This window comes from Mirounga leonina, unplaced genomic scaffold (assembly GCF_011800145.1).
Source record: "Mirounga leonina isolate KUSES-001 unplaced genomic scaffold, KU_Mleo_1.0 Mir_152, whole genome shotgun sequence".
NCBI lineage: Eukaryota > Metazoa > Chordata > Mammalia > Carnivora > Phocidae > Mirounga > Mirounga leonina.
This window is the reverse complement of record NW_023270380.1, coordinates 10,604,895-10,629,104: the sequence shown is the minus strand read 5'-3', so window position 1 is coordinate 10,629,104 and position 24,210 is coordinate 10,604,895. Positions and strand designations below refer to the sequence as shown.

The following is a 24,210-nucleotide window of genomic DNA, read 5'->3' as shown; positions in this document are numbered from 1 at the left end:
GGCTCAGTCGGTTAAGCGTCTACCTTCGGCTCAGGTCATGATGCCAGGGTCCTGGGATCGAGTCCCGCATCGGGGTCCCTGCTCATCGGGGAGTCTGCTTCTCCCTCTCCCTCTGCTGCTCCCCCCGTTTGTGCTCTCTCTCTCTCAAATAAATAAACTCTTAAACATAAAGCAATTTAGAATGCGCTGTCTTGTTTCTATATATGCCATCAACTAAGCAAATGACAGGGGAATCACAATCCCTTAATTCATCATTCTTTGTGAAACAGTGTGACCCCCTACTCCCTTCGTCCCTCTCTCCCTTCTTTCTACCTTCGTTCTTACCTCAAATATTGATTACGTACCCATTATGAACGAGGCACTGTGATAAGCAGAACCTCATATTTTCCTGGCTACCAATTCGGTGTATTTGTAATTATTAAATAATCTTTTTTCCTAAATAAGAGGAAGGCATGCCCACTATAGGATATTAAAATTATAGTAAAGTGTAAAGAAGGCAAGGATAATTGCCCATAGTTAATCTCTAGGGGTAATTTTAATAAATTCTAGATTTTTCCCCTGTGGTTTCACCTAGTTGAGATTATATGTGGACACCATTTTATATCCTGATTTGTTTAACATTGGATCACGAGCAGCTTCAATGTTATTTAAAACTCATCATAAACCTAACTTTAATGCCTAAAGTTGATGATAAATATCTCAATGGAGAAATCTTATTTCCCATTTCAGATTTCCTTAGGACCAGTTCCTTCCTGGAGGTAGAATTACTTGCAGGGAAGGCTACATTTCACAGCTTCTGTTAACACACTGACAAATTCCTTTCCTTGGCAGTGTATCAAAACTACACCACCAGATGAGGGGGCTCATTTCATTGCACCCTCACCAGTATTGAGGGCAATGTTTATTTACACACTATCTTTGCTAATATGATTAGTAAAGAAAACAAATCCTATCTTTTTTTAAAAATTGCATATTGGGCTCATAGTAAAATAAAATCTTTGAAAGTGCTAGTAAAGGGGCACCTGGGTGGCTCAGGGGGTTGAGCATCTGATTTCTGCCCTGGCTGGTCCCAATTCTGATCTTGGGGTTGGGAATCAGCCCGATTCAGTGGGGGGCAGAGGGGGCGGTCTGCTTGTCCCTCTCCCTCTGCCCCTCCCCTGGCTCGTGCTCTGTCTCTCTCTCAGAGAAATAAATAAAATATTTAAAAACAGAAAGTGCAGGTACAGTTATAGAACACTTTAAAATTCCAAGATAAAAGGTGAATAAAGACACTTTTGCCCACTTTTCATTAATTCAATTAGTGAAAGGGAGGCAGACCCGGATCATCCCAAAAGTCACTGGATCAGAGTTTTGGTGGCCAACACTGAAACCAATTCTGATCGCTTAATCAGAAGAGAAATGTCTTGGAAAGCCAGCAGGTAGCAAACCAAAACAGACAGGAAGGCTGGAGCATCAGGTTCATCAAACAGGTAGGGTGGTTGGAATCAGAACATGTCACCCAGTCCACGTAGGACACCGCTTGGTATTGCCACTGGACATGTCTGTTACCTCTAGCACTGCTGCTTAGGAGCACAAACATCACTTCATAGATAATGACATTATTTCTAAAATGTCTCCTGTTTGAGTCAGACTCTGGATTCAAAGACCTGGATAGGAATCTCTGATGGGCTGAACTGAGGTCACATGATGGTGCCGGGGATACTAGGGGGTGGAGACTGAGTACTGGGCCATTTTGGCTTTTATGATCATTTGGATTCTAGGTAGCAAGACCTTGATCAATGACCACTATAAATATTTGTGTAAAATTCTTTGTTTCATAATATTTTTTAGGACTCTGATTAATCTTTTAATTACAACTGAATTTTTAGATTGTCTAGTGGGTCATGAGATTATCTAGTCCAGAACTGCAAACTCAAATGTCTATCCTATCTTCAAATGTCAGTGGCATGAGGCATACGGGGGTGGTGGGGACTGTGGAAAACTGAAGAGCATCATCCCAGGGTCAAGGGGACACCTCTGACTTGGCTTCAGCTGATGGTTGCTAGAACCCACCATGAACCAAAAGTTGCCAATTCTTTCAACTTCTCAGAACAGACCAAGAGTCTGCGTTTTTGTGAAATTTCCTGATTTTAAAATTTGGAACTAAATTCAAAATGAGAAAAACAATGACACCATCACTTTTCAAAAATCAGGGCTGCAGGCCACCTCCAAGAGTCAAACCTCTTCATTTTCAAAACCGAAACAGGGAGATGAGGCCTAAGAAGGTGGGGCATGCCTGAGGCTCAGAAGCTCAGCTGGGGCCAGAGGCAGGGCTGGAAATTTGGTCTCCCCAGGAAAAGCAGATAAGGAAAAGCCAATGTTTCACTACATGTCTCTGCAATCACTTCTCCTGGAAATAACGTCCTCCCCAAATCCGGGAAAAGCAGAACAGTGTCTGTGTTTCTTCCAGCAGAAGCAGTGTTTGTAAAATGTTTATAAATTCATAGAATCTGCTGGGGCGACAGAAAGAAATACCGTGTAGTGACGTCAGATCAGAATTTAAATCTTAACTCGTACTACTTTCTAAGTGGGTAACCAGAGACAAATTACTTCTCCGGGTCGCAATCACGGGCAACGTGAGAGCACTTTTCCTAAGGCTGTGGAGAGGATGAAATAAGATTTCACGCTGATCGTGCCGGACACAGTGCCAGGACCATACTAAAAAACGCGCCACAGGATAATAACACGATACCCAGAAGGTAGCTGACTCGTCCGCGTTACCCGGAGGGTGGGGGGGAAGGAGGAGGACTAACGCGTTTCACGGTGGGGGTGCGTCATGGATGACCCTCCAGGCGAATTCCTAACACGAGGACTAAGTGGGGTTTCCACCCACGCGCCAGCCTTCCTCGGACTCCCGTGCGAGGGTCACGGCCACGTCCAGCTGCACGGGGCGCGCGTACAGCGCAGCGTTCAAAGGGCACCCTCTCGGGGCCGCCGGGGTGAAGCCCATGGTGGCGCACGAGAGTCCCAGGGGTTCGGGCTGGGGAGGTGACGCGCAGCGCTTCGGAGGAGAAAGTGGCTGCGGGTGGTTTCCCTGGCGCCCTAGGCCCGCCGCGGGGGCTCGCTGCCTGCCACCCGCGAGCTTTCTCTGCAGAATGCGGGAGCCGCCGCCGCGGAGGAGGGGCGGAGGCAGGGGCGGAGGCGGCGCCCAGGCCCCGGGGCCGGGGAGGCCGGGACCAGCGCGGCGGCGGCGGCGGGGCCGGCTGCAGGCTCGGGTCGGCCGGCCTGCGCGTGGGTTCCACAGGGACCTGCTCGGTGCGGCTCTGGGCAGCGTGGCCGCCGAGGGGCGGCGGCGGCGGCGGAGAGCGGGGCGCGGCGGAGAAGCGGGGACGGCACGGCCAAGGCCGGCGAGCGGGCGCTCCTCACCGGGGCGGGGCGGGGGCTCGGGGGGGGGGGGGGGGGCACATCACCCGGCTGCAGGCCCTTCCAGCAAAAGCCACCGCGGCGCGGGCTGCAGCGGCCAGACGGATGCCAAGGCCACACGGCAGGCGCGGGGACAGCCGCCGTCCCACGCGGGCTCCGGACACCGGGGGCTGCTGGTGAGTGGACGCGCGCGTGCGTGAGTGTGAGCCCGCTCCGGCCCGGGGCGAGGGGGCACGCCGGCGGGGGCGGGGGCGGGGGCGGGGGGGCAGGTGCCCGCGGGCCCCTTTTCCGCCCGCGGCGTCCGGTCCCGGGCTTTGCTCGGCGGGGAGAAAAGGCGCGCTGCCGGGGCTCACTTCCTTCCTGGCGGTCCTGCGAGCGGCCGCCTCCGCCGCGCTGCCGGGGCGCGGCCCCCGCCGGCCCCTAGGGGTTGCGTTCACCTTGATGGGGAAGGCAGGAAGCCGTGGCTGCCGGTGGCGGGGCGGGACTGCGGCGGCGACCTCTGCGAGTGTGCTTCTGATTCCCACTGGGGATGCAGCCTGGGGGAGGGTCCGGCGTCCCGAAGGACCGCCGCTCTGCTTCTGGGGCGCGCTGCACAAACGGACCCTCACCCCTGCAGGACGAGCGGCGCGCCTTTCTAGATGGTGTTTGATTTTGTGCCTTCTCTCAGCGACTCTAAGACACGTCCCCTCACCTGGATCATTGAAGCCTTAACCAAAGCCTTTTAATGAAGTCCACAAAGGAAGTGGAATGTGGCTGAGACATAATTTTCCAAAACTCTCTGAAACAACCCCCGCTGCGGATCCAAGAGCCTAAGGTGCTCTAATTACTGAAAAGGAAAAAAAATTAAAGTTGTATAAGTAATAAGTTGTTTAGGAAACAGAACCTGATAGAGAGGATTGGAGAAAGTCTTGTGTTTGGTTGGCGTGGGGGGAGGGGTGGCTTTCTGGAAATCAGTGTTTGATGTAAGTACAACAGACATCTTTCAAAGTAAGCCCCAGCGAGCACCCTGCTTTGCAAACATCCTGCTAATCACTGAGAATGAAACGAAGTCCTGGGTTTTAGGGGTGTCCAAAATGATCGTGGCTATCTAGGGTGCGGATTTACGATCTCCTGATTCAAGGCCCTGTCAAGGTCAATATGGCAGATTTGTTCCAGCAGTTAAATTACACCTGGATGTTTGATATCCTGTTCCAAGATTGGGGGTCGGGGGTGAGGGGGAGGGGAAGAATTACTTTTTCTATGGTGGTTTTACACAGAGATTAAGCCACTGTGTTCTGTTTCTTTCCAGACCTCCTTTCGGTTGGCAGTCTTGTAGGCATTGTGTAGTTACCCTCTAAATATTTCTGTTTCTTTCTAATTCAGGTTAGTGCCTTTGAGAAACACACTCCTCTTGTTTCCCGTTTTCTCCATTGCAGCATCTTCATTCAAAGACATGAAATGTTACTGGAATCTACCTAGAAAATGAACGGGCTGCTTGTTTTCTGTCCAAGCATATAGACAGCAAATAGTTTGCCCCTCAGGAATCTGTTTTTGCATATACTTCAGCTGTCATTTCTGTATGAGCTGGTTCTTGGGAATTTTAAGAAGAAATGTGCTTTCTTATACTCTTTCGTGAAATAAGCACCATTTAAATGATCAGGCAGAGAATCCTAGCCCTTTATTCATATTGCCAACTTCCGGGGGCCAGTTTCTTGCCTACTCTTGGGTCTTTTGGTAGGACCCATTAACCGGTGAGAGGCTTGGAGGAAGAAATGGCAGAATCATGGCCCCAGGGTATCTTCCCCAGAGAGGTTTCTCCTGGAGAGGAGAATGTCTCTGGGGTTGGCTCCTGAAAAGACAGATAAAAATAGTTAGGGAATTGCTAGTAATAGCTACCTCTTTTTACTTTCGGCACATAGGACTTAACACAGCTTGGTTCATATTCCTCCTTTAAGGACCCTTCCCAAGCCTACTTACAGGTACAATCCCGGAAGTGAGGTTGCCTTTTACAGAGAAGAAAAGCCTGGTACTTCTTGCTCAAAATATGAGGGGGCAGGAGGAATGTGAGAGGTGCCCAGGAATCCCAGCTGCCTACCTGGAAGGATACATTTACCAGTTAGACTACATTTTAATCCGCTGGGTTTATGATTGTGCCCAAAGCTAGCATTTTTTTCTCAGCACTGTGAGGGATTTGTAAGTAACTTGAGTTGAAACTATGAGAAATGACTCATGGTCATCCTTGAGAATATGTGAGTGAGTTTTTGGTCCCTTAGGCTAATGGATTACAGCTGCTCAATAAATATTTGTTACACGAGTAGCAATTCTAAAATGTTTATCTTCCCAATTTAACTCTATCACCTCTTCTAGTATGGATGATTTTTAGCCATAACTTGGTATGAATTAGCAATCATTTCATCCAATTGAAGCCCAGTTGATACACTCAACTAAGACTGACTTCCTCAACCAAAGGAACTGTAAGAATCCCTCCAAAACAAAACAAAAGCAAGCAAACAGCAATGTATTGGTACCTGTTGACTTGCTCATCCCAGCTATCTGAAATTGTGAATTGTCCAGTTGGACATGTGAGTGGCCATTCAGAAATCCTGAGTTGACATCAGAATGTTCAACTCAGGAATAATCTGGATGTGGCTACATCTGGATGTGGCTTTTGTCAGAAATGATTTGCATTTCTAAGCAAATCAGGTGAACTTCTGGTACATTCCTGTATCTCCTCATGCTAAGTAGAAGAGCCAATTAAACATTTGGCAAATTGCTAAGTCTTCAAAACCTATGTTGTTTGATTTTTTAAATTTTAAATTAAATCCATGTTATGTTTGTCCATTGATGTGATTGCCTTAGAGATATTAATTCAGACTGCTGGTTACTTAGTAACTTAGATTTATTAAAAGCAGCCCCTGGATATAGATACAAATAATTCGTATGTTTTGGTTTGCTCTGGTTAGCCTCTCAAGGTACTCTTGGAAATGGGTGCATTCTCTGATCTTGAATATTAAGGGTATTATACCTTTCTTTTTTTTTTTTAAAATAGGGTGACTTTCCGTCCCCAATCCTTAGAAGTTTACCCTGTGGTTCATGATCTAGTTTCAGAGTGAAAGATAAGAAAGCTGTCTGAAATTTACCTGGATATTAACATTAGAGTGCACATTAATAATAACATTTTCTCTTTGTTATCCTTCCCTTTACGTCTTTCAGTCAAGCTTGTTTCATTCTGAACAAAAGTCAGGTGAGATCCTTCAACATTTAAAATTTTTTTCTATTGGGCTATGTTCAAAATAAATATGTAAAATAAAACATTGTTTATCACTGTGGTTTTGAAGTAACATCAACACTGCTGTTCTCTATGTAATGAAGCATGATCATTCTTTTTTTTTTTAAGATTTTATTTATTTGACAGAGAGAGAGACTGCGAGAGAGGGAACAGAAGCAAGGGGAGTATGAGAGGGAGAAGCAGGCTTCCTACTGAGCAGGGAGCCCTATGCGGGGTTCGATCCCGGGACTCGATCCCAAGACCCTGGGAACATGACCTGAGCCAAAGGCAGACGCTTAATGGCTGAGCCACCTAGGCACCCCTAAGCATAACCATTCTTTTTTTTTTTTTAAAGATTTTATTTATTTATTTTAGAGAGAGAGAATGAGAGACAGAGAGCATGAGAGGGAGGAGGGACAGAGGGAGAAGCAGACTCCCCGCTGAGCAGGGAGCCCGATGCGGGACTCGATCCCGGGACTCCAGGATCATGACCTGAGCCGAAGGCAGTCGCTTAACCAACTGAGCCACCCAGGCGCCCTAAGCATAACCATTCTTATTAAGGATTTATTTGGTAAGTAGGCATTGATCTCTTGAACCTGAGTTAAAGGAATGTTCTTTCCATGTCTTATTAAGGCCCTCAAAAGCCAGGGTGTGGCATTTTGATTAGACGAGGTGGCCAATTCAAGGTCGGTTCATTGAAAGGAGTAAGTGACAAAAGCGTCCTTTTAGAAGAGTATTTGGCACCTGGCTATTTGGCACTTGAGTGGATTCGTAGAAGAAGGGAATTGGGGTAGAATCTAGTGGCAGATAATGATGGCCTGACGTAGCATCCCAATGACACCGAATGGACAAGGGAGAATGTCAGGCAGTCAGACCAATGTCATATGTGGATGAGGGTCAGTGCACCTGACCATGACCATGACCTCACTTGTTCCCCCTCGGTTGATCACAGCATCCTTTCCTGCTGAGCCCTGGTGTAACCTCAGAATCTTGCAAACACTGGCCAGATATTTATTAATAAATAAAGTACCAGGCACTGTACAAAACCTTAACACATGTCATCTCAAGGATGGTGGCATGGTTAGAAACATGGATTCTTTGCCATTGACGAGCTGTGTGTCCTTGGGCAAGTTACTAATTTCTCTGAGCCTTGGTTTCTTCATTTTTCAATTGAGATATTCATTTCTGTCTCATAAGGTTTGGAGCAGGGTTAAATGAATAAAGTAGGTGTAAATGAAAAGTGTTTAGAAGTTTCTGACATGACGTTAAGTGCTGTATGTGTTGTTATTATTAATTCATAAAACAACCTTATGCAATAGGTATCATTTTGAAGAGTAAAAAATTGAGTACAAAGAGGCTCAGGGTCATAGCTGGGAGTGAAAGGCAGACAATGACCCCAGGGCTTGCTTTCATAACGTGTATACAGGGCTGTCTGCTATCCTGCATGCGCGGTGCTCGGAATGCTACTTGGGGCAGGAAACGTGGGTGCGGGTCCCCTGGAGAGTCAGGGCGCCAGTCATTTCCATTGTGGAATTGGCCATCTCCAATATAGAATGAATACCCAGTGTACAGAATTTTTGCTAGTTTTCCTAGATGTTTTGGTCTTTGGGGAATCGTAATTTTTCATGAAGTTCTTTATTTTATTTTTTTTTTAAAGATTTTATTTATATATTTATTTATTTGACAGAGAGAGACACAGCGAGAGAGGGAACACAAGCAGGGGGAGTGGGAGAGGGAGAAGCAGGCTTCCCGCCTAGCAGGAAGCCCAGTGCGGGGCTCGATCCCAGGACCCTGGGATCATGACCTGAGCCGAAGGCAGACGCTTAACGACTGAGCCACCCAGGTGCCCCTTTTCATGAAGTTCTTTATTAAGAGGTGTTCCAATGTGCGTTTTCACATGTGCTTGAAAAACAGGCTTTTTTTTGTTTCTGACAGGTGACATATGCAGGGAATACCCATTTGTTACATCTCCTTATACTCAGTGATTCTTTGCTGGAGGCAGAGAGGATACGTCTCCCTAATGAATGCATAACACTATAATGTATCCATTATATATTATTTATATAATGTAATACTGTGTATTTGTATAATATAGGGTATATAGGGTTTATACAGTGTATAGACTATATATGACGTGTATTATATACATCTCTATACATTATATAATAAATACTATGTCATACATTATGTTAAGGAGACACAGTATATGTAAGGAGTCACTGGGTATGAGGAGAGATGTTACTAATGAGTATGTGTATATTGTATTATTGGGAAGATATCAGCATTCTGGAAAACACCATCCACCACCTATGCCCATCTCTACACCCCCAGAGTCTCATATGTCTTCCATTCGTGAGCCGCAGTGGAGTTATGATGACATTTCATAGCCATTGTTATTCAGGGGGCATCTGGGTGGCTCAGTCGGTTAAGTGTCCAGCTCTTGATTTTGGCTCAGGTCATGATCTTGGGGTCATGGGATCGAGCCCCCGTCACGCTCCATGCTCAGCCAGAGTCTGCTTGAGATTTTCTCTGTTCCTCCTCCCCTCTCACTGGCTCTCTCTAAAATAAATAAATAAATCTTTAAAACAACAACCATTTGTATTCAGAATATTTTAGAGAGTAATGGCAAAATAATTTTAGCTATTTTTTGTCATGTTGAGGTAATTATGTTTAATTTTAAGAGGCCACATTTTAATTATAGGTGGGAAGACTGCCAGAGCAACAAAGAGTAAAAAATCCGTAATTCCGCCAGAGCTTCTTTAGGATGGAATACATCATCACTGATTTCAATATTTTAGCATTACATTAGTTCTTGTAATTCTTCGTTCTTATAAATAGCTTCCAGAAATCTGTAACTGGTATTGCTTTTTTCTAAGGAGGCAGAAGCTTTCCTTGGTCTTGTAAAAAGTTAATGGGTACTATTTAGTTGAGGAAAATTTTTAAATCTCGTCTTTAAAAATATTGTCTGCATCCTTTGATTTAATTTTTCATATCAATTATACATTTATTTAACCAAAGTTCAATTCCTTTTATTTTTTTTAAAGATTTTATTTATTTATTTGACAGAGAGAGATCACAAGCAGGCAGACAGGGAGGCAGAGGGAGAGGGAGAAGCAGGCTCCCTGCTGAGCAGGGAGCCCGATGCAGGGCTCGATCCCAGGACCCTGAGATCATGACCTGAGCCAAAGCCAGACGCTGAGCCACCCAGGCATCCCTAAAGTTCAATTATTTTTAAAGGAACTGTTTTTAGGGTTTTATGAGTTTAAACCTGATTTAAAGAAAAAAAGGTGGGGCGCCTGGGTGGCTCAGTCATTAAGTGTCTGCCTTTGGCTCAGGTCATGATCCCAGGGTCCTGGGATCGAGCCCCACATCAGGCTCCCTGCTCGGCAGAAGCCTGCTTCTCCCTCTCCCACTCCCCCTGCTTGTGTTCCCTCTCTCGTTGTGTCTCTCTCTGTCAAATAAATAAAATCTTTAAAAAAATTTAAAAAATGATAATAGAGAAAGAAAAAAAGGTGGGACGGCCACGGGTCTCCACCTGTGGCCGTGGTGAGCCTGGAAGGCTTCCTACCTGGGATTGATCGCTGGGAGCCTACTTGTGGGTTGGGAGGAGCTGGCTGGCAAGCACTTTTTTTTCTCACCACACCTCCTGCCCTCGTGGGCCAAGCTAGCTCATCAGTCCCTCTTTCAGTAGCCTGGGGTTATCACCACCGCCCCTAAGATGCCAAGCAAGTCAGGAGGTTGAACGAGATGCCCTGTGGCCTTGTTCTCCCAGGGAGCGAAAGAGCACCAGAGACAAACGTTTTTCTAAATTAAACAAACAAACAAACAAAAAAACCCTTATTAAGGATGAAAGAATTTGAGTTCCGGTGGATTTGGTGTTTTGTTTTTTAAAACCTTTGCTATACTTTTTCTTAGTGGCATCATAGTAACTGAACCAGAGAATCAACTCAGGCTCATACAAGAGATAACTGTTCAGGGACCCATCAGGAATTATTCATTTTGATTGTTTGACTTGATGACCCTCTGGGTCATTTGGAAACAGGAGGCGGGTGATGACTCATTATTAACCCTTCCTGGCTCAGGGTGAACATTGCCTGTCTGCTTTCCTTTGCAGGTGCTCAGAAAGCAGCTGCAGTGTGGGTCCCTTATGGGTATAGCATTTCAGACGTCAATGGCTGGGGCAACAACCAGCTCTGCACCTTTTAGTTAAAGGCAGAAAGAAAACTAGAATCAGTAATCGCATTTATGGTTACATTCAGCTCATCTAAGGACCATGTGATTTTATTCACCCTGTTGCTAGAGCCATAGCTTTTAACACCAGAAATGTGCATTTCAACCATGAAGAAGAGATGTAGAGAGGCCTTTATGTCTGTGGGTTCATGCTTCAATCTTCTGATAGGTTGACTCAGGTTCTTTTTCCAGTCTGTTTTGTCCTTGAAAGGCTGGTTTATGAACTGTTCCACAAGATAAGTTTTCTTTAATAGAAACAAATAGACAGGACGGGTGGAACAAAATTAGAAGAGAGAGGCCTGAAATCAGCTCTTTTTTGTAAAAATGGGTCAGAGAAACGCTCACTGAATCAAGACAGTACTTTCAGCAAACAAAACAAAACAAAAAAGATGAAAATCACTTGGAATCATTAGTGGGTGCAGAACTTGGTTTTTCCAATTAATGGAAAAGCCATGAGATTAAAATACAGCTTTAAAGACCTGTAGATGGCTATCACATTCTTATCACATAAAAGTTATTTTTCTGTTGCCAAGTATAACGTTATTGAAAGACTTAGTTAAATAACTGGGGTGATGTGTCCTTAACTAGTCTCCAAAAACCAAAATGGCCTCCATCCCACTGACATAATTCAGTAAGTTTGGGTGGGGCCGGGAACCTTCATTTTAACAAGCTTTGCAGAGGATTCTGATGTGCAGATGGTCAATAAACCACACTTTGAGAGAAAAGAAGCCTATAAAGAGCTAGATCTGATTTCATATTCAGATTTGTATTTCTACTTTTAAGTAATAACGTATACAGTAAGGCCATCTTGGAGTTTTTATAACGGCAGTATATATTGTGTTTCATTTTCTTATTAATACCACTTTTTGGATGGAGGGAATCAGAAAACCACAGGGTTGGTGGGAATATTTAGACGGAACATCACACATCCTGAATGGCAGATGTTGGGATGGAGCAAAGAGGGTTTGATCAAAGAGGGAAGTAGCAGGGAGACATATGGTGGGGAGCAATGGGATACAAAGTCTCTTCGTGCCCAAGAAAAGTGGTCAGGTCTCTGGCACTGAAGGGCCTCCAAGGAAGGGTATTTAGACCTCTGCTGGTAGGCACTAGGTTACCAGTGTGCCTTGTTGAGCCGGGGACTAACCTGTGCAAACAAGTGTTAGACCCACGCTCGGGACACATAGCATCTGGTCCAGAAACAGAGAATTAAGGAAGAGGCCGGCAAAGCCAACTGGTTTGTCACCAAAAGGCAGAAGGGAGCAAGGGGGAGCACTTGGGGCCTTGAATTCGGCAGAAGTGACTGTGAAGGGTTTATGCAGCGGATTTCTCTGTGTTTCTAAAGGCCTGTAGCCAGTTCCGTGCTCTTCCCGGCACTCAGCTCGGCCATGAGGCCAGGGCAGCTCCTCTGGGTTTAGAAAGCCCCTGAGTAAACTACTATAGCTACCCACTACCTTAAAAATATTGTGAAGGAAGAAGGGCACAATTAAGCTCTGTTTGGACTGGAGGAACAGACTCAGAGAGTAATTTACCCAAATTCACATATCTGGAACCTGGCAGGGCCAGGATTAAAATCTGGAGCTACCTACTCAAAATTGATAGATGTCATGAAAGTATAATTTATCTGATTATGAAGTGATACCTCTTGGTAACAAACTGTACAGAAATGAATGAATTGAACGTGAAAGGCCTTCATGATCCCATCCTTGAGAGAACAGCTGGGAAAAATTCAGTGTGTGTTGTTCAGACTTTTTTCTTGCAAATGCCCATATACATTAACTGCATATGTATGAGCATCACAAGGATGGAGTCATACTTTATATGTTACTTTACAACTGGCTTCTTTTCCCACTTAATAATGCTAGAACTTGGACATCTTCCTGGTTCAGTGCGTGTAGGTGTGAGTCCTTTCTAATGGCTTCATCAACTAGAGATATCTTTATTTTAAGTAACACCCTTTTGATGGATATTTTTACTTCCTAAATTTTCATATTTTTAAACCATGCTGAGATGAGAGAGAGGGAGGGAGGTGTGTGTGTGTGTGTGTGTGTGTTATATTATATGGCCTAAGGGGACATCTTAGAATTGGAATTGCTTGGTTAACAGGAATGCATATTATTTAAAAAATTGCTAATTTTTCTTCCAATTCTTATCAATGTTTAGTATGATCAATCGTGCAAATTTTATCAATCAAATAAAGGAAGATGTCTTGTTCCAATTTGTGGTTTCTTAATTATTAGAAAAATGAAGCATTTTTCATATTACTTAGTTGTTCATATTTCTCTTGTGACTCATTCATTCCATTTGCCTGTTTTTATTCAACTCTATCTCTTTCTTATTTTTCTGCAAATGCTCCCTATGCTTTAGAAGCGATAGATGTTATAACTGTCACAAGGGATAGGAACTCTTTTCTTTTTGTTGTCCTTTTCCTTTCTGAGGGATTTTTAAGGTACTAATTTTAAGGTACTAATTGAGCATTAAAAACAATGCTTTAAAATAATGTCAGACTTAAAAAAAATTAAATCATGTCAGACTTCCAAAAAATTGCAAAAATAGTACATGGAATTTCTGTATACCTTTTCCCCGCCCCTTCCCCAAATATTAACAGCTTACATAATCACAGTAGTTATCAAAATCAGGAAAGTAATACTGTCACAATGTTACTGTCTAATGCACAGGTCTTATTCACATTTCCCCAGCATCCTTCTGGTCCAGGATCCCCTGCAGGATCGTGCCTGGCATTTAGGTGTCTTTTCTCCGAGTTCTCTTTTAATTTGAAACTGTGCCTCAGTCTTTCGCTGTCTTTCATCATCTGGACACTTTTTAAGAGCGATAGCCAGTTGTTTTATGGAAACTCTCTGCATGTGGGTGGGTCTAACATTTCTTCATGAGCGTGTGAGCACGCGTGCGTGCGCGTGTATGTATATGTGTGTGTGTGCAGTGGCAGATTGGCTGTGGACTTCAGGGAGGCGGCAGACACAGGGGGGCTATTTCCCGATTTGGGCAGGGGTTGTGCAATTGATTAGATGTTGGTACCGTTCACTCAGTTTCCTCTATGCGAGTCAGAAGCACCACCATCTGCCATTCCAGCGTCAGCATTGACAGTATCTTTGCCTGCTTTTGTCCCAGACCTCAATATGTCCGCTTAACTTCCAAGGTCTATGTCTTTTCCTCAGAATCTCCCTCAATAACTATTTATCCTTCTTCAGTCATTTCACCACTCAGTCCAGATCTGGGGTACCTTATCCACAATTGCCTCCTATCCTGTGGGGGGCCAGTTCCTCTCCTCTATGATTTTATCCATTGCTGCTAGACTTTTTTTTTCCCCCTTTCGGCTTTATTGAGGTGTAATTGGCAGAGACCAGTTTAATTTAATAAATATGTACTAAGTGCCTAGTTTGGCCAGATCACCTTATGGGGCAAAGTTGTGAGTTAAATAAGAAGCTAAGTGCAATTGAGGAGTTTCAGGGCCATTCCGCCTAGTGGTAAAAGGAAACTGTAGCCTTGTCTTACTCCTTACAAAAAACTAATTCCACACAGATCAAATGTATTTGTTCAGAAATATCCAACCGTAAAAGTACTGGAAGAAAAGATTGGTGGACATATTTTAGGAAGTTTCTTTGGCATTAGTGGGTTTGAGGACCTTTAAAACCCAGATCCCGTAAAGAAGAGATGGAACCATTTAAGAGGCTGCAATGTAAACACTTTGTACAAAAACTAAACAACCTTCAACCAAAAATGCCACCTAAACTAAGAAATGTCAAAGGGAGGATGGAAATAGAAAATTTGCCATTCTCAGACGCCATACTAATCATTGTTCAGGCAAGAATCATCTTGGATGCTACAGTTAGTGGGCCGAGGTGTATTCGCAGATTCTCGAAGTAACTCCCTAAAGATATTTTGTAATTACGAAGGAAAAATTAGTATCTTTGCAGGGAAGAAGCCTGGCAGACATGATTTAAAACAAGAGATCAAAGTTGGCATCACCGATAATGGGGCAAAACACTGCCTCCCTTTGCACTGAGGACGACACGCGGTTGTTTCTGAGGTATTGTTTTGCAAAAAAAAGTGCATAACTGTCTCTGTTTCCTGTATTTTGTCTTTGTAGCAGTTCCCACACGTCTCTGCCTCACCCTGCCCCTAGCAGAATGTTCGTGTCGTAAGATCGGATATGATCTGTCTCTTTGATCACCATTGTATCACTAGCTCCTAGCACAGACTGTCGTTAATAAATAATGTTGTACAAATAAATGAAGGGCTGGATTTCCTTGGAGCCAGCAATATTTGTAGGAAAGATGCATTTAGCCGTGGAACGTACTGAGTAAGAAATCACAGTTGGGTGTCGTGGTGGAAGGGTATGGAAGACATTTGAAGACACAGGGTGAACGCTCGGATGAAGCATCAGTCGAGTCATGAAAAACCGTGTCCTATGGAATAAAGGTATGTTAACGGGAAAGACAGAAAATTAATATTTGAGATGCAGGGTGAGGACAGGTGTGGGGGGACACCTCCACTTCCTGGAGGTCTAGGCAGGAGCTCCTGCTGCGGTAGGGAATATGCAGCTGGTCAAGGCCAGGCTTTTAGGAGGTTATTTGTAGCCGTCTTAGGGCAGTTTTATTTGATGTGAGCCTCGGGTTTCCATGTGCATCAAGATCTGCTGGGGTGCTTGGTAAAAATAGAGATTTGTGGGGCAATCTTCTCAGAAAATCTGACTTGGTGGCATCTGGAAATCTGTTTTCTTGTGACAGGCGCTCTCCTCCTCTACCAAGTCATTACGATGCAGGTGGCCTGGGAACCACAGTCAGAGGAAACTCCTCGTAGAGGAGGGGGATGTCAGTGACAGGGCGGGAAATTAGGAAGCGGGTGAGTGGTGAGCATGCAGGCACAGAAGCCAGCCGGGCCCCTGCGGGCCCCTGCTAACCACTTTGGCAGCGTGAGGGGCTCATTAAGCATCTTTAAATGGACTGCCTGCCAGGCAAGACTATGGAAGGACACAGCCAATTTTGTTTTGGTCCACTGTGTCGAAGAGATTGTCTAGTACAAAACCGAAAATGTGATCGCCTGTCCACGGGAACGTGTCGAACTGTTACAATTCCTGTGGTCGGGGAGCATTGGAGAAAGGCTCCTTGAGAAGTATTCGAGGACAGCTTTTGCTTTTGAGTAGTAGTGCTGGGCTCAATTCATCTTGGTCATGGACTGTCCTTAGGAAATCTATGAAAATTAAATAAAATGGATTCATAATGCCCAAGGACTGACCTTGTATCTCTGAGCTTCAGGCAACAGGCAGGCAAGAAAATGAGGTTATTTTTAAAATTTATTCTGACTCATTATGCTTCATCGAATTAGATAACTCCTGGATAGTATTTTGTTACAAGCTTATTGCAGCAAAAAAAAGGGAAGTATGTTCAAGTATACATTAAAGCTTAGTGGCTTATGGATGGCTTAATTTTTTTTTTTTTTTTGGATGGCTTATTTTTAGAAGGCATAATTTCCAGGAAATTTTAGTACCTCAACAGCAAAATAACAAAATTAACTTGTATGGTTTTAGGATAACAAAATAATTTGTACAAAAGTGAATTTCTCCCCGATACCTCAGATTCATTTTCTAAGTGTTTTATGATGCATATTAATTGGATCATCTCATTAAGAAAAGAAAAAAAACAGAATCCTAAATCAGCACATTTATGTGCATGTGAAATGCCTTTTGAAAACCACAATTTAGAACTTACATTAAAAACCAGCACATAATTGAATTGAACTGAGTCTTGGTAGAATAATTATGTGTTTGAATTTTTCAACTCCATATTCCAGGTGGTCAATCCACAGACTATAAAACAAGTGAAGGGAATGAATGCTCTTTTCTTTTTTTGGCATAGACAAGATTATGAATCAGATATTTGTAATGCCGAACTGAAATTTCCTTTTTCTCTTTTCTCTGCTTAAATACATTTGCTGAAAAATCACGAAACATAGAATACAAGGAACAGTCCTCAGGAAGCTAGAAGTGAAGTGGTATCTTAATTCTAAAGATGGTGAAAGTAATGAGATGATAAAAATAAGAACAGAAATGAATCAGATAAGGTTGCGAGGAAAAACCAGCCCAAAAGCTGATTCTTTGGAAATCATTGATGAAGTAGCTAAATTTCTGACAACGTTAACCCAGAAAGAAAGAGGAAAACCCACAAATAATTAATATTAGGAATGAAAACTATAATTACAGACCCATTAATTATTTATTTATTTTGGAAAGCTTTTATTTATTTATTCATTTGAGAGAGAGAGCAGGGGGCAGGGGGAGGGGCAGAGGGAGAGGGAGAGAATCTCAAACAGATTCCATGCTGAGCATGGAGCACAACATGGGGCTTGATCTCACAACCCTGACATCAGAACCTGAGCCGACACCAAGAGTTGGACGCCTAACCGACTGAGCCACCCAGGCACCCCATGACCCATTAATAATTTAAAACATCTGAAGAGAACACTATCTGCATTTGACAAACAGATAAAATGGGGGAAAAATAGAAAATCTGAGCTACTAAAATTGACTCCAAGAGAAAGCAGAAAACCTGAATAATACAATAACCGTTAAAACACTCCAGTCAGTAGTTAGAAGTTTCTCATAGGGGTGACTGGGTGGCTCAGTCATTAAGCGTCTGCCTTCGGCTCAGGTCATGATCCCAGGGTCCTGGGATCGAGCCCCGCATCGGGCTCCCTGCTCAGTGGGAAGTCTGCTTCTCTCTCTCCCACTCCCCCTGCTTGTGTTCCCTCTCTTGCTGTGTCTCTCTCTGTCAAATAAATAAATAAAAAATCTTTAAAAATAAAGGAGTTTCTCCCCAGTTGCCCCGCCCCCCCACACCACATCCATATATATTCCCTGGGTCAGATGATTTTAAAGGCATGAACTTTCATTTCTGCAGTAAATCCTATCATTCTTATCCAAGCCCCAAGGATCTGACTTTGCCCTGATTTCACCATCAACTATCACGTGCTGCTTGAGCTTGAACTCGGGAATCCTATGCACTTAGTTCTGAGTCCCTGCTCCACCCCTTGCTCAGGTTACTTATCTATTCTGGGCTCTTTTTTTTTTTTTTAAAGATTTTATTTATTTATTTGACAAAGAGAGATACAGCAAGAGAGGGGACACAAGCAGGGGTAGTGGGAGAGGGAGAAGCAGGCTTCCTGCAGAGCAGGGAGCCCGATGTGGGACTCGATCCCAGGACCCTGGGATCATGACCTGAGCTGAAGGCAGACGCTTAACGACTGAGCCACCCAGGCGCCCCTATGCTGGACTCTTGTTTCCTCATCTGTAACATGCAGATGATGGTGTGGTCATTTGTTAGCACCAAGCATCGTGCTCTATGTTTTATAGGCATCCTTTTCCTTACTTACTGTTCTCAACCCCACTTTGCAGCTGGAGAAGCTGCCATTCTGCATTTAGTGGTTGGAGTCAAGAATATGAACCCAGGTGGTCTGACCCTGGAGGTTGCACATTTGATCTCTAGGCTCAAATGACCCCTATCTGTTCAGGCTTTGGTGAGGGTTAGCGGGTTATTCCAGTTAACCAGGGAAGGAAAGCTTTCTGTTCATAGTCATTATGATGATGATAGCTCTTTTGCTATATTAAAGGATATATAGTGCTACAATAATCCCTCACCTGCCCAGAACTCACCTTGCTCTTATCTAGGAGACAGTGGAGGAAAAAAAAAAAAGGGTAAGAAAATGGTCTTTGTGTAGCCAGTTTGGAAATCATGTAGCACCTTCACTGTAATCAGCATACAGTTTACTCACAGGGGGACCCCTTGAGATCCGTGTCCAGTCTAAACTTTAATTTTACAAATAAGTGTAAATTATTTCATCAGTGAGCTAAAATTAAAAGGATAGAAAGACAAGTTAGAGGGAAGTTAAATAAAGCAGTTCTTTTTTAATTGATTTTGTATATAAGGGCAAATGAGAAATGGAGCAAAGCATTGCTATGGGCAGGTACATTGAAATACGGTTGACTCATCAAGAAAGAGTTAAATAGTAATTACATTTTAATCAAAGAAGATGTAATATCTTGGAGATATTCAAAAATGGTTAAATCTTACAGAATTCTATTATTATTATTTTAGTGATACAGAATCACTACTTTTTGCCATTGGAAGGAATTACATAGCTGAAGAGTTCGTTATGTTGCCAGAGAAACCCTATATCAAGGCAATATCTTACAGAATCCTGGGAGTGTCCCAAACAATGGCACTTACATCTTATATGGTAACAACAGTTCAGAGGAGGATAGTTGTAGGGTAAAACTCGGCACCGCGGCAGCCTCAACAAGAATCCCACCTCATTCCACCCTTTGGCACACCAAGAGCTTCTCAGGCTTGACTCCCATGTTGCAAGATGGCAGTTGCATTTCAAGTCTTGCATGAAGACACATGTCCAGCCAATGAGAAGGCACATACATATTCTCCAGAATGTCTCCTGGTATTAGAGATGAAAACCTCTCACAGTCCTCCCAATAGTATTCCCCTTTTGGTCCCATTGTCCAAGATTTGGTCACTTACCAACTAGCCAACTAGTCCTGAGTGCAAGGGACACTGGGAACGGGAAGGTCTCTGGTGAGGTTAGCGCCTGCTGGCAAGGAAAACATGGCGGGCATGGGGGGCAAGTAGTTGCTGGGTGGATAACTGAGAGTGTCTGTCAAAAACTAACTGCAATGAAGCAAGTCCCTCCACATCAATCATCTCTGATCTCTATAACAGAAATCAACACTGGGGGACAGAGGCAATTAACCTCACTTCCCTAATCACCTCATGTGAGAAGGGGCTGGTTTTCTTTGACTTTTCTACTGCGTGCCAGGGACTGTAATAGAACTTCTATTTATTACTTTATGTTTTGCCTTACATATATCTCTCTTATATATTTAAGTTCAGTCGAGTTCTTCTGGAAAGGTGTTCTTTCCCCCTATTTAATAGAGGAAGAATAAGTACACAGAGAAGGTTATTTAAGATGTCATAGGCGCGCCTGGGTGGCTCAGTCGGTTAAGCATCTGCCTTCGGCTCAGGTCATGAGCCCAGCGTCCTGGGATTGAGTCCCGAGCCAGGCTCCCTGCTCATCGGGGAGTCTGCTTCTCTCTCCCTCTCCTCACCTGCTTGTGCTCTCTCTCAAATAAACAAATAAAATCTTAAAAAAAAAAGAAAAAAAAAGATGTTGTAGCACTCCCAACTCATAAATGGTGGAAGTTGGATTCTCCTACAGGTGTATATGGCCCCAAAGCCTGAGCCGTTGGTGCTAAAGGTCCCCAGCCATTTCATTCTGGTGTCAGGACAAAAATGCTATTATGCTATGAGAAATAATTACTTTATGGCCAAAATGAGACTTGATAGCTTTCAGTGTAGCCTAGACTTACCTTGAAGTAATTTAAAACATGCATCAGAGCAATAATTTATTTAATAACCTTTCCTGTAGCAACTGCATTCTTGCTGATTGATCAAATCTAAACCACACTATTGTGGTATGTTTAACCTGGACTATCCCTCTAGGGCTAAGAGACAAGCACCTGCCATCTGGTAGGTGCTCCCATATGGTACTTACAAGTATAGGGGGAAAATGCAATAAAACTATTTCTAACATTCTTACCCAGTTTCATATTTATCTTCTCAATGTTTTAGTACAAGTAAGGTGTTATCTTACATGTAAAGGCATATTTATTTGTATCAGCTTATTTCTGATTTGCAGGTATTTACAGAGGAGAATAAGAGAAAGTAATCTTTTGTTTTAATGTCTGAATTTTTAAATCTTTTGAAGTGAACAGCACGTGTGGGCCTAGGTCATTTCGTTCCTAAAGCCGGTCCCAACCTGCAAGAGAGTGACTTGGGAGATGCTCCTCTCTGCTCGTGTCCTTTAAGGCGTGAGAATGACCCTTTACCTCCTTTTCTCTAAATCAGATGATAACACTGTAGCTCACAGCCTAGCTGATGATCACTTCTTTTATTTATCTCCACCATAGTAAATTGCCCCATGTCGTTCCTGAAAAACATAAACTCTAACCCAGTGGAGACAGGAAAGGCTGCTGGTCGGCCAGTTAGAAATGATAGCCTGGGAGGTGGCATGAGGTGCTCCCAGCCTGTGTCACCGGCTGGCAGGGTGCTCCTGCTTTTCCAGTTCACCCCAGCAGTCTGGTCCGAGGGAGTGCCAGCGAGCAAATGCCACGCCCGGGAGCTCACCTGGCTGCCTCTTCTGTGTGCTGGCTCTCGGAGGAGACTGCTCATTGCCCGCTGGATGCCCCTGTATTCTGGAAAATATGGTTGTGTGCATGGAAGTGGGTCAGAATTCTGAGCTTAGCCACAAAAAAAAGCACACACACACACAGACTCACACACACACAGATGCACACACACACACAAAAGAAAGTTAAGGGACTTAAAGTAAAAGGTCATGAGATAAACAGTGTGCTAGGCGAGATATTTTCTTCTTCATTCTTGGCATTATCTGCAGCTGGTTTTTCTTTTTATTTATTTATTTGTTTTTAAGGATTTTATTTATTTATTTGAGGGAGAGAGAGAGCATAAGCGGGGTGAAGGGCAGAGAGAGAAGCAAACTCCCCGCTGAGCAGGGAGCCCGATGCGGGACTCAATCCCAGGACCCCGGGATCATAACCTGAGCCGAAGGCAGACGCTTAACTGACTGAGCCACCCAGGCGCCGCAGCGGCTGGTTTTTAATGCAAAAGCAGCCTCATAGAGCTGCTTTCACGCTGCTTTTGCGGGGGAGGAGCAGTTGAGACTTGGAGAGAGCCAGTTGGGACCCCAAATTCAAAAAGAATTCTGCTATTGGGCTGTAAATCTGTGGGGACAGAGGGAGAATAAACTCTCACAAACTCAGAGCTGTGAGGTGTCAGCTAGGAGAGGGTTCCTGCCCCCTCCCAGGCCACTCATGAGTGAAACCCGCTTCCTGTCCCATCCGCCCTGGGCCTGGTTGGGAATTGTTCCGTTGTTTCCAGGAGGTACCCCTTAGCTGGACAGGAGTTGGCCTGCATGTGTTCAGTGTGAATATATATGGTTTTGACCAGTTCCCCAAGCCCTTGAGTGCCAGGATTCATGGAAGGCAGACACTCCCCCTCTTCCTCTTTAAAAAGTCCTTGAAAGAGGAAAATGGTGTGTCTGTGGAAGCTACAGGGAGGAAAAGGGGCTGGAGGTCCAGGCAAGAAGACAGGGGGCTCTAAAGCAAAAAGAACTCTCGAGAGGTGCGCTACAGGTTAAATGTATCTGTGGGCTGTGGTTCAGATTTATGAAGTCACAGAAATGTGGGCTCCCCTGGGGTGGAGGGAGGCTAGGGAGCAAGTTGAGATTGAAGCCGGTGTTCCTGGTGAATGTTTGCAGTTGGTTGTGGGCCACTCCAAAGTGATGAGCCCAGTTGTGCAGGAGGGAGGGGAGCCTGGGAGGGTCCAGGAAGGATGAGCGGCAAGTGGACAATGCAGCCAAGACTCCCAGCCAGGCCGGTTGCAGAGGCTGCCTTTGTTCTTCGTGCCCCTCGAGCCTCCGCTTCCAAAGGGAACTTAGGTGTTATTGGTGCATGATGCTGAGTACTTCCCGTCCGCCTTTGGCATTCTCTGCTATTTATTTCTGATCCTCCAAATTCCAGTGTTTATCTGATCTTTAACACCTGAAGTCATCGTTGGCCTGCTTCCCACGATGCTTGCTGATGAGCAAGGAGCTCCAGAACATGGTGCGGCCAGTGTTGGGCTGGCTGGCCTCCTCCAGCCAGCTGCCTTGCTCTCTCTCAAGCACGTGGTGCTTCTACCCCAGGGCCTTTGCACCATCTCTCTCCTCTCCCTCAACGCCTTCAAGCCCTTGCTTCATTTTTGGCTTCAGGTAAGACCTACCTTGAAAATTCCGTTTCATACTGGCATCTGCTGCCCAGCCTACCCCCTCCACAGGGCCTCTCGTTCCCTTTGCTCTTTTTCTTTTTTCAAAAGCACGTATCACCTTCTAACTTATGATACGATTTATTTAAAAGATTTGTTGTTTATCTGTCTCTTCCGACTAGAATGTAAACTCCACAAAGGGCAGGAACCTTGGCCAATTCTGTTCACGTCCCGCATGCTTGGAACAATGCCTGGTATATCCTAGATGTTCGGTTGCTGTTTGTTGAATGAATATGTGACTGAATTAATGAACAGACGTGTGTTAAGAGAATTAAATGAGCTATCCGTAAGTTCTTGAAGGCTGGTGCATTTGGGGGATGTATTTTAGCACAGATTTAGTGCCAAACACTTACCAAGCGCCTGGGAATGTGATGGGGAGTATACTGTAGACTTTAAGGAAACTGTTTCCTCATTCACACAACAAATACGTACGAGTAGCAGGCACTGTTCTAAACTCAGGTTAGAAGATAAAAACAAACCAATGTCCCAAGTCCTGGGCCCAGTGGTGCCAGATCCTCTGATTTTTTTTTTTTTTTTGAGAAGCTAAAACCTGAATTTTTATATGAAACCTCCTGATTTTTAAATATTGATAACTAAGTTAGAATTTTTTTAATTTACTCTAATAACCAAATTAAACATTTTAACAATCAAATGTTGCCTTTGGGGCTGTAGCTTAATAATATCTGAAGAAGTGTGAAACTTCTGGCTGGGCATGTGGGATCTCCCAGGTTGGGCAGGATTTGGGTGAGTTGTGAGGTCACGAGGAGGGAGGAGGATGTTTCTGCTACTGTCTGTCCCTGGAGCAAAGAGGTGGACGCAGCACAGCCGAGCGCTGGGGCGTGGGGGGCATGATGGAGGGTTGTCGGTATCAGCCACGGTCTCCCTTGGGCCACGCTGCCTCATCCTTTCTAGGTTAAACCATTGCATTTGTCAGCATGCAGGTCCAGCTGCCTAAACAAGACACAGTATTGCACAAGATAGACGTTTGTGTCTGTCACGGTCTGAGCGTAAGCAAACTGGAGTGCTTCCTTTCTCTTCTTGCTTTGCTCTACCTCGTGCTCCTGACTGGCTCCCCGCACCTGCTCCGCCACATTCCAGCCGCCAGGAAGGGCCGGGGTGGGTGAGGAGACCGGGTCCCTTTCTCTAGAGGGCACGATCCAGACTTTGATCCCAGTACTTCTGTTCACACCCCATTGGCAGGGCTTGGGGACACGGCCATGTCTAAGGCCAGGACAGGCTGGAAAATGTAGGTTTTTACCTGGGTTATATATCATCAAAAAATTATATTTTTCTACTAGAAAAAGAGAGTGGATATCACAGATATCAAGCAGTATATGGCATTTGCTTTTCTGGGTCTCAGGTTCTGTTGAGGTCGGGCACTTCTTACAGTGCCCTCAGTTTTTTTGGTTTGGTTTTTTTTTTTTTTTT

At 44.4% G+C, this 24,210-nt stretch overlaps 1 protein-coding gene across 3 annotated transcripts in view; it reads left to right on the top strand.

Annotated features, from left to right (window-relative positions):
- Positions 1–3,436: 3,436 nt before the first annotated feature.
- The window catches only part of STAMBPL1 (STAM binding protein like 1), a 46,767-nt gene continuing 25,993 nt past the window's right edge, over positions 3,437–24,210 (top strand). For all 3 annotated transcript variants that reach the window (XR_004679875.1, XR_004679876.1, XM_035008557.1), the window contains exon 1: positions 3,437–3,578. The gene's annotated coding sequence lies outside the window, so the exon portion shown is untranslated. The remainder of the gene's footprint in view (positions 3,579–24,210) is intronic.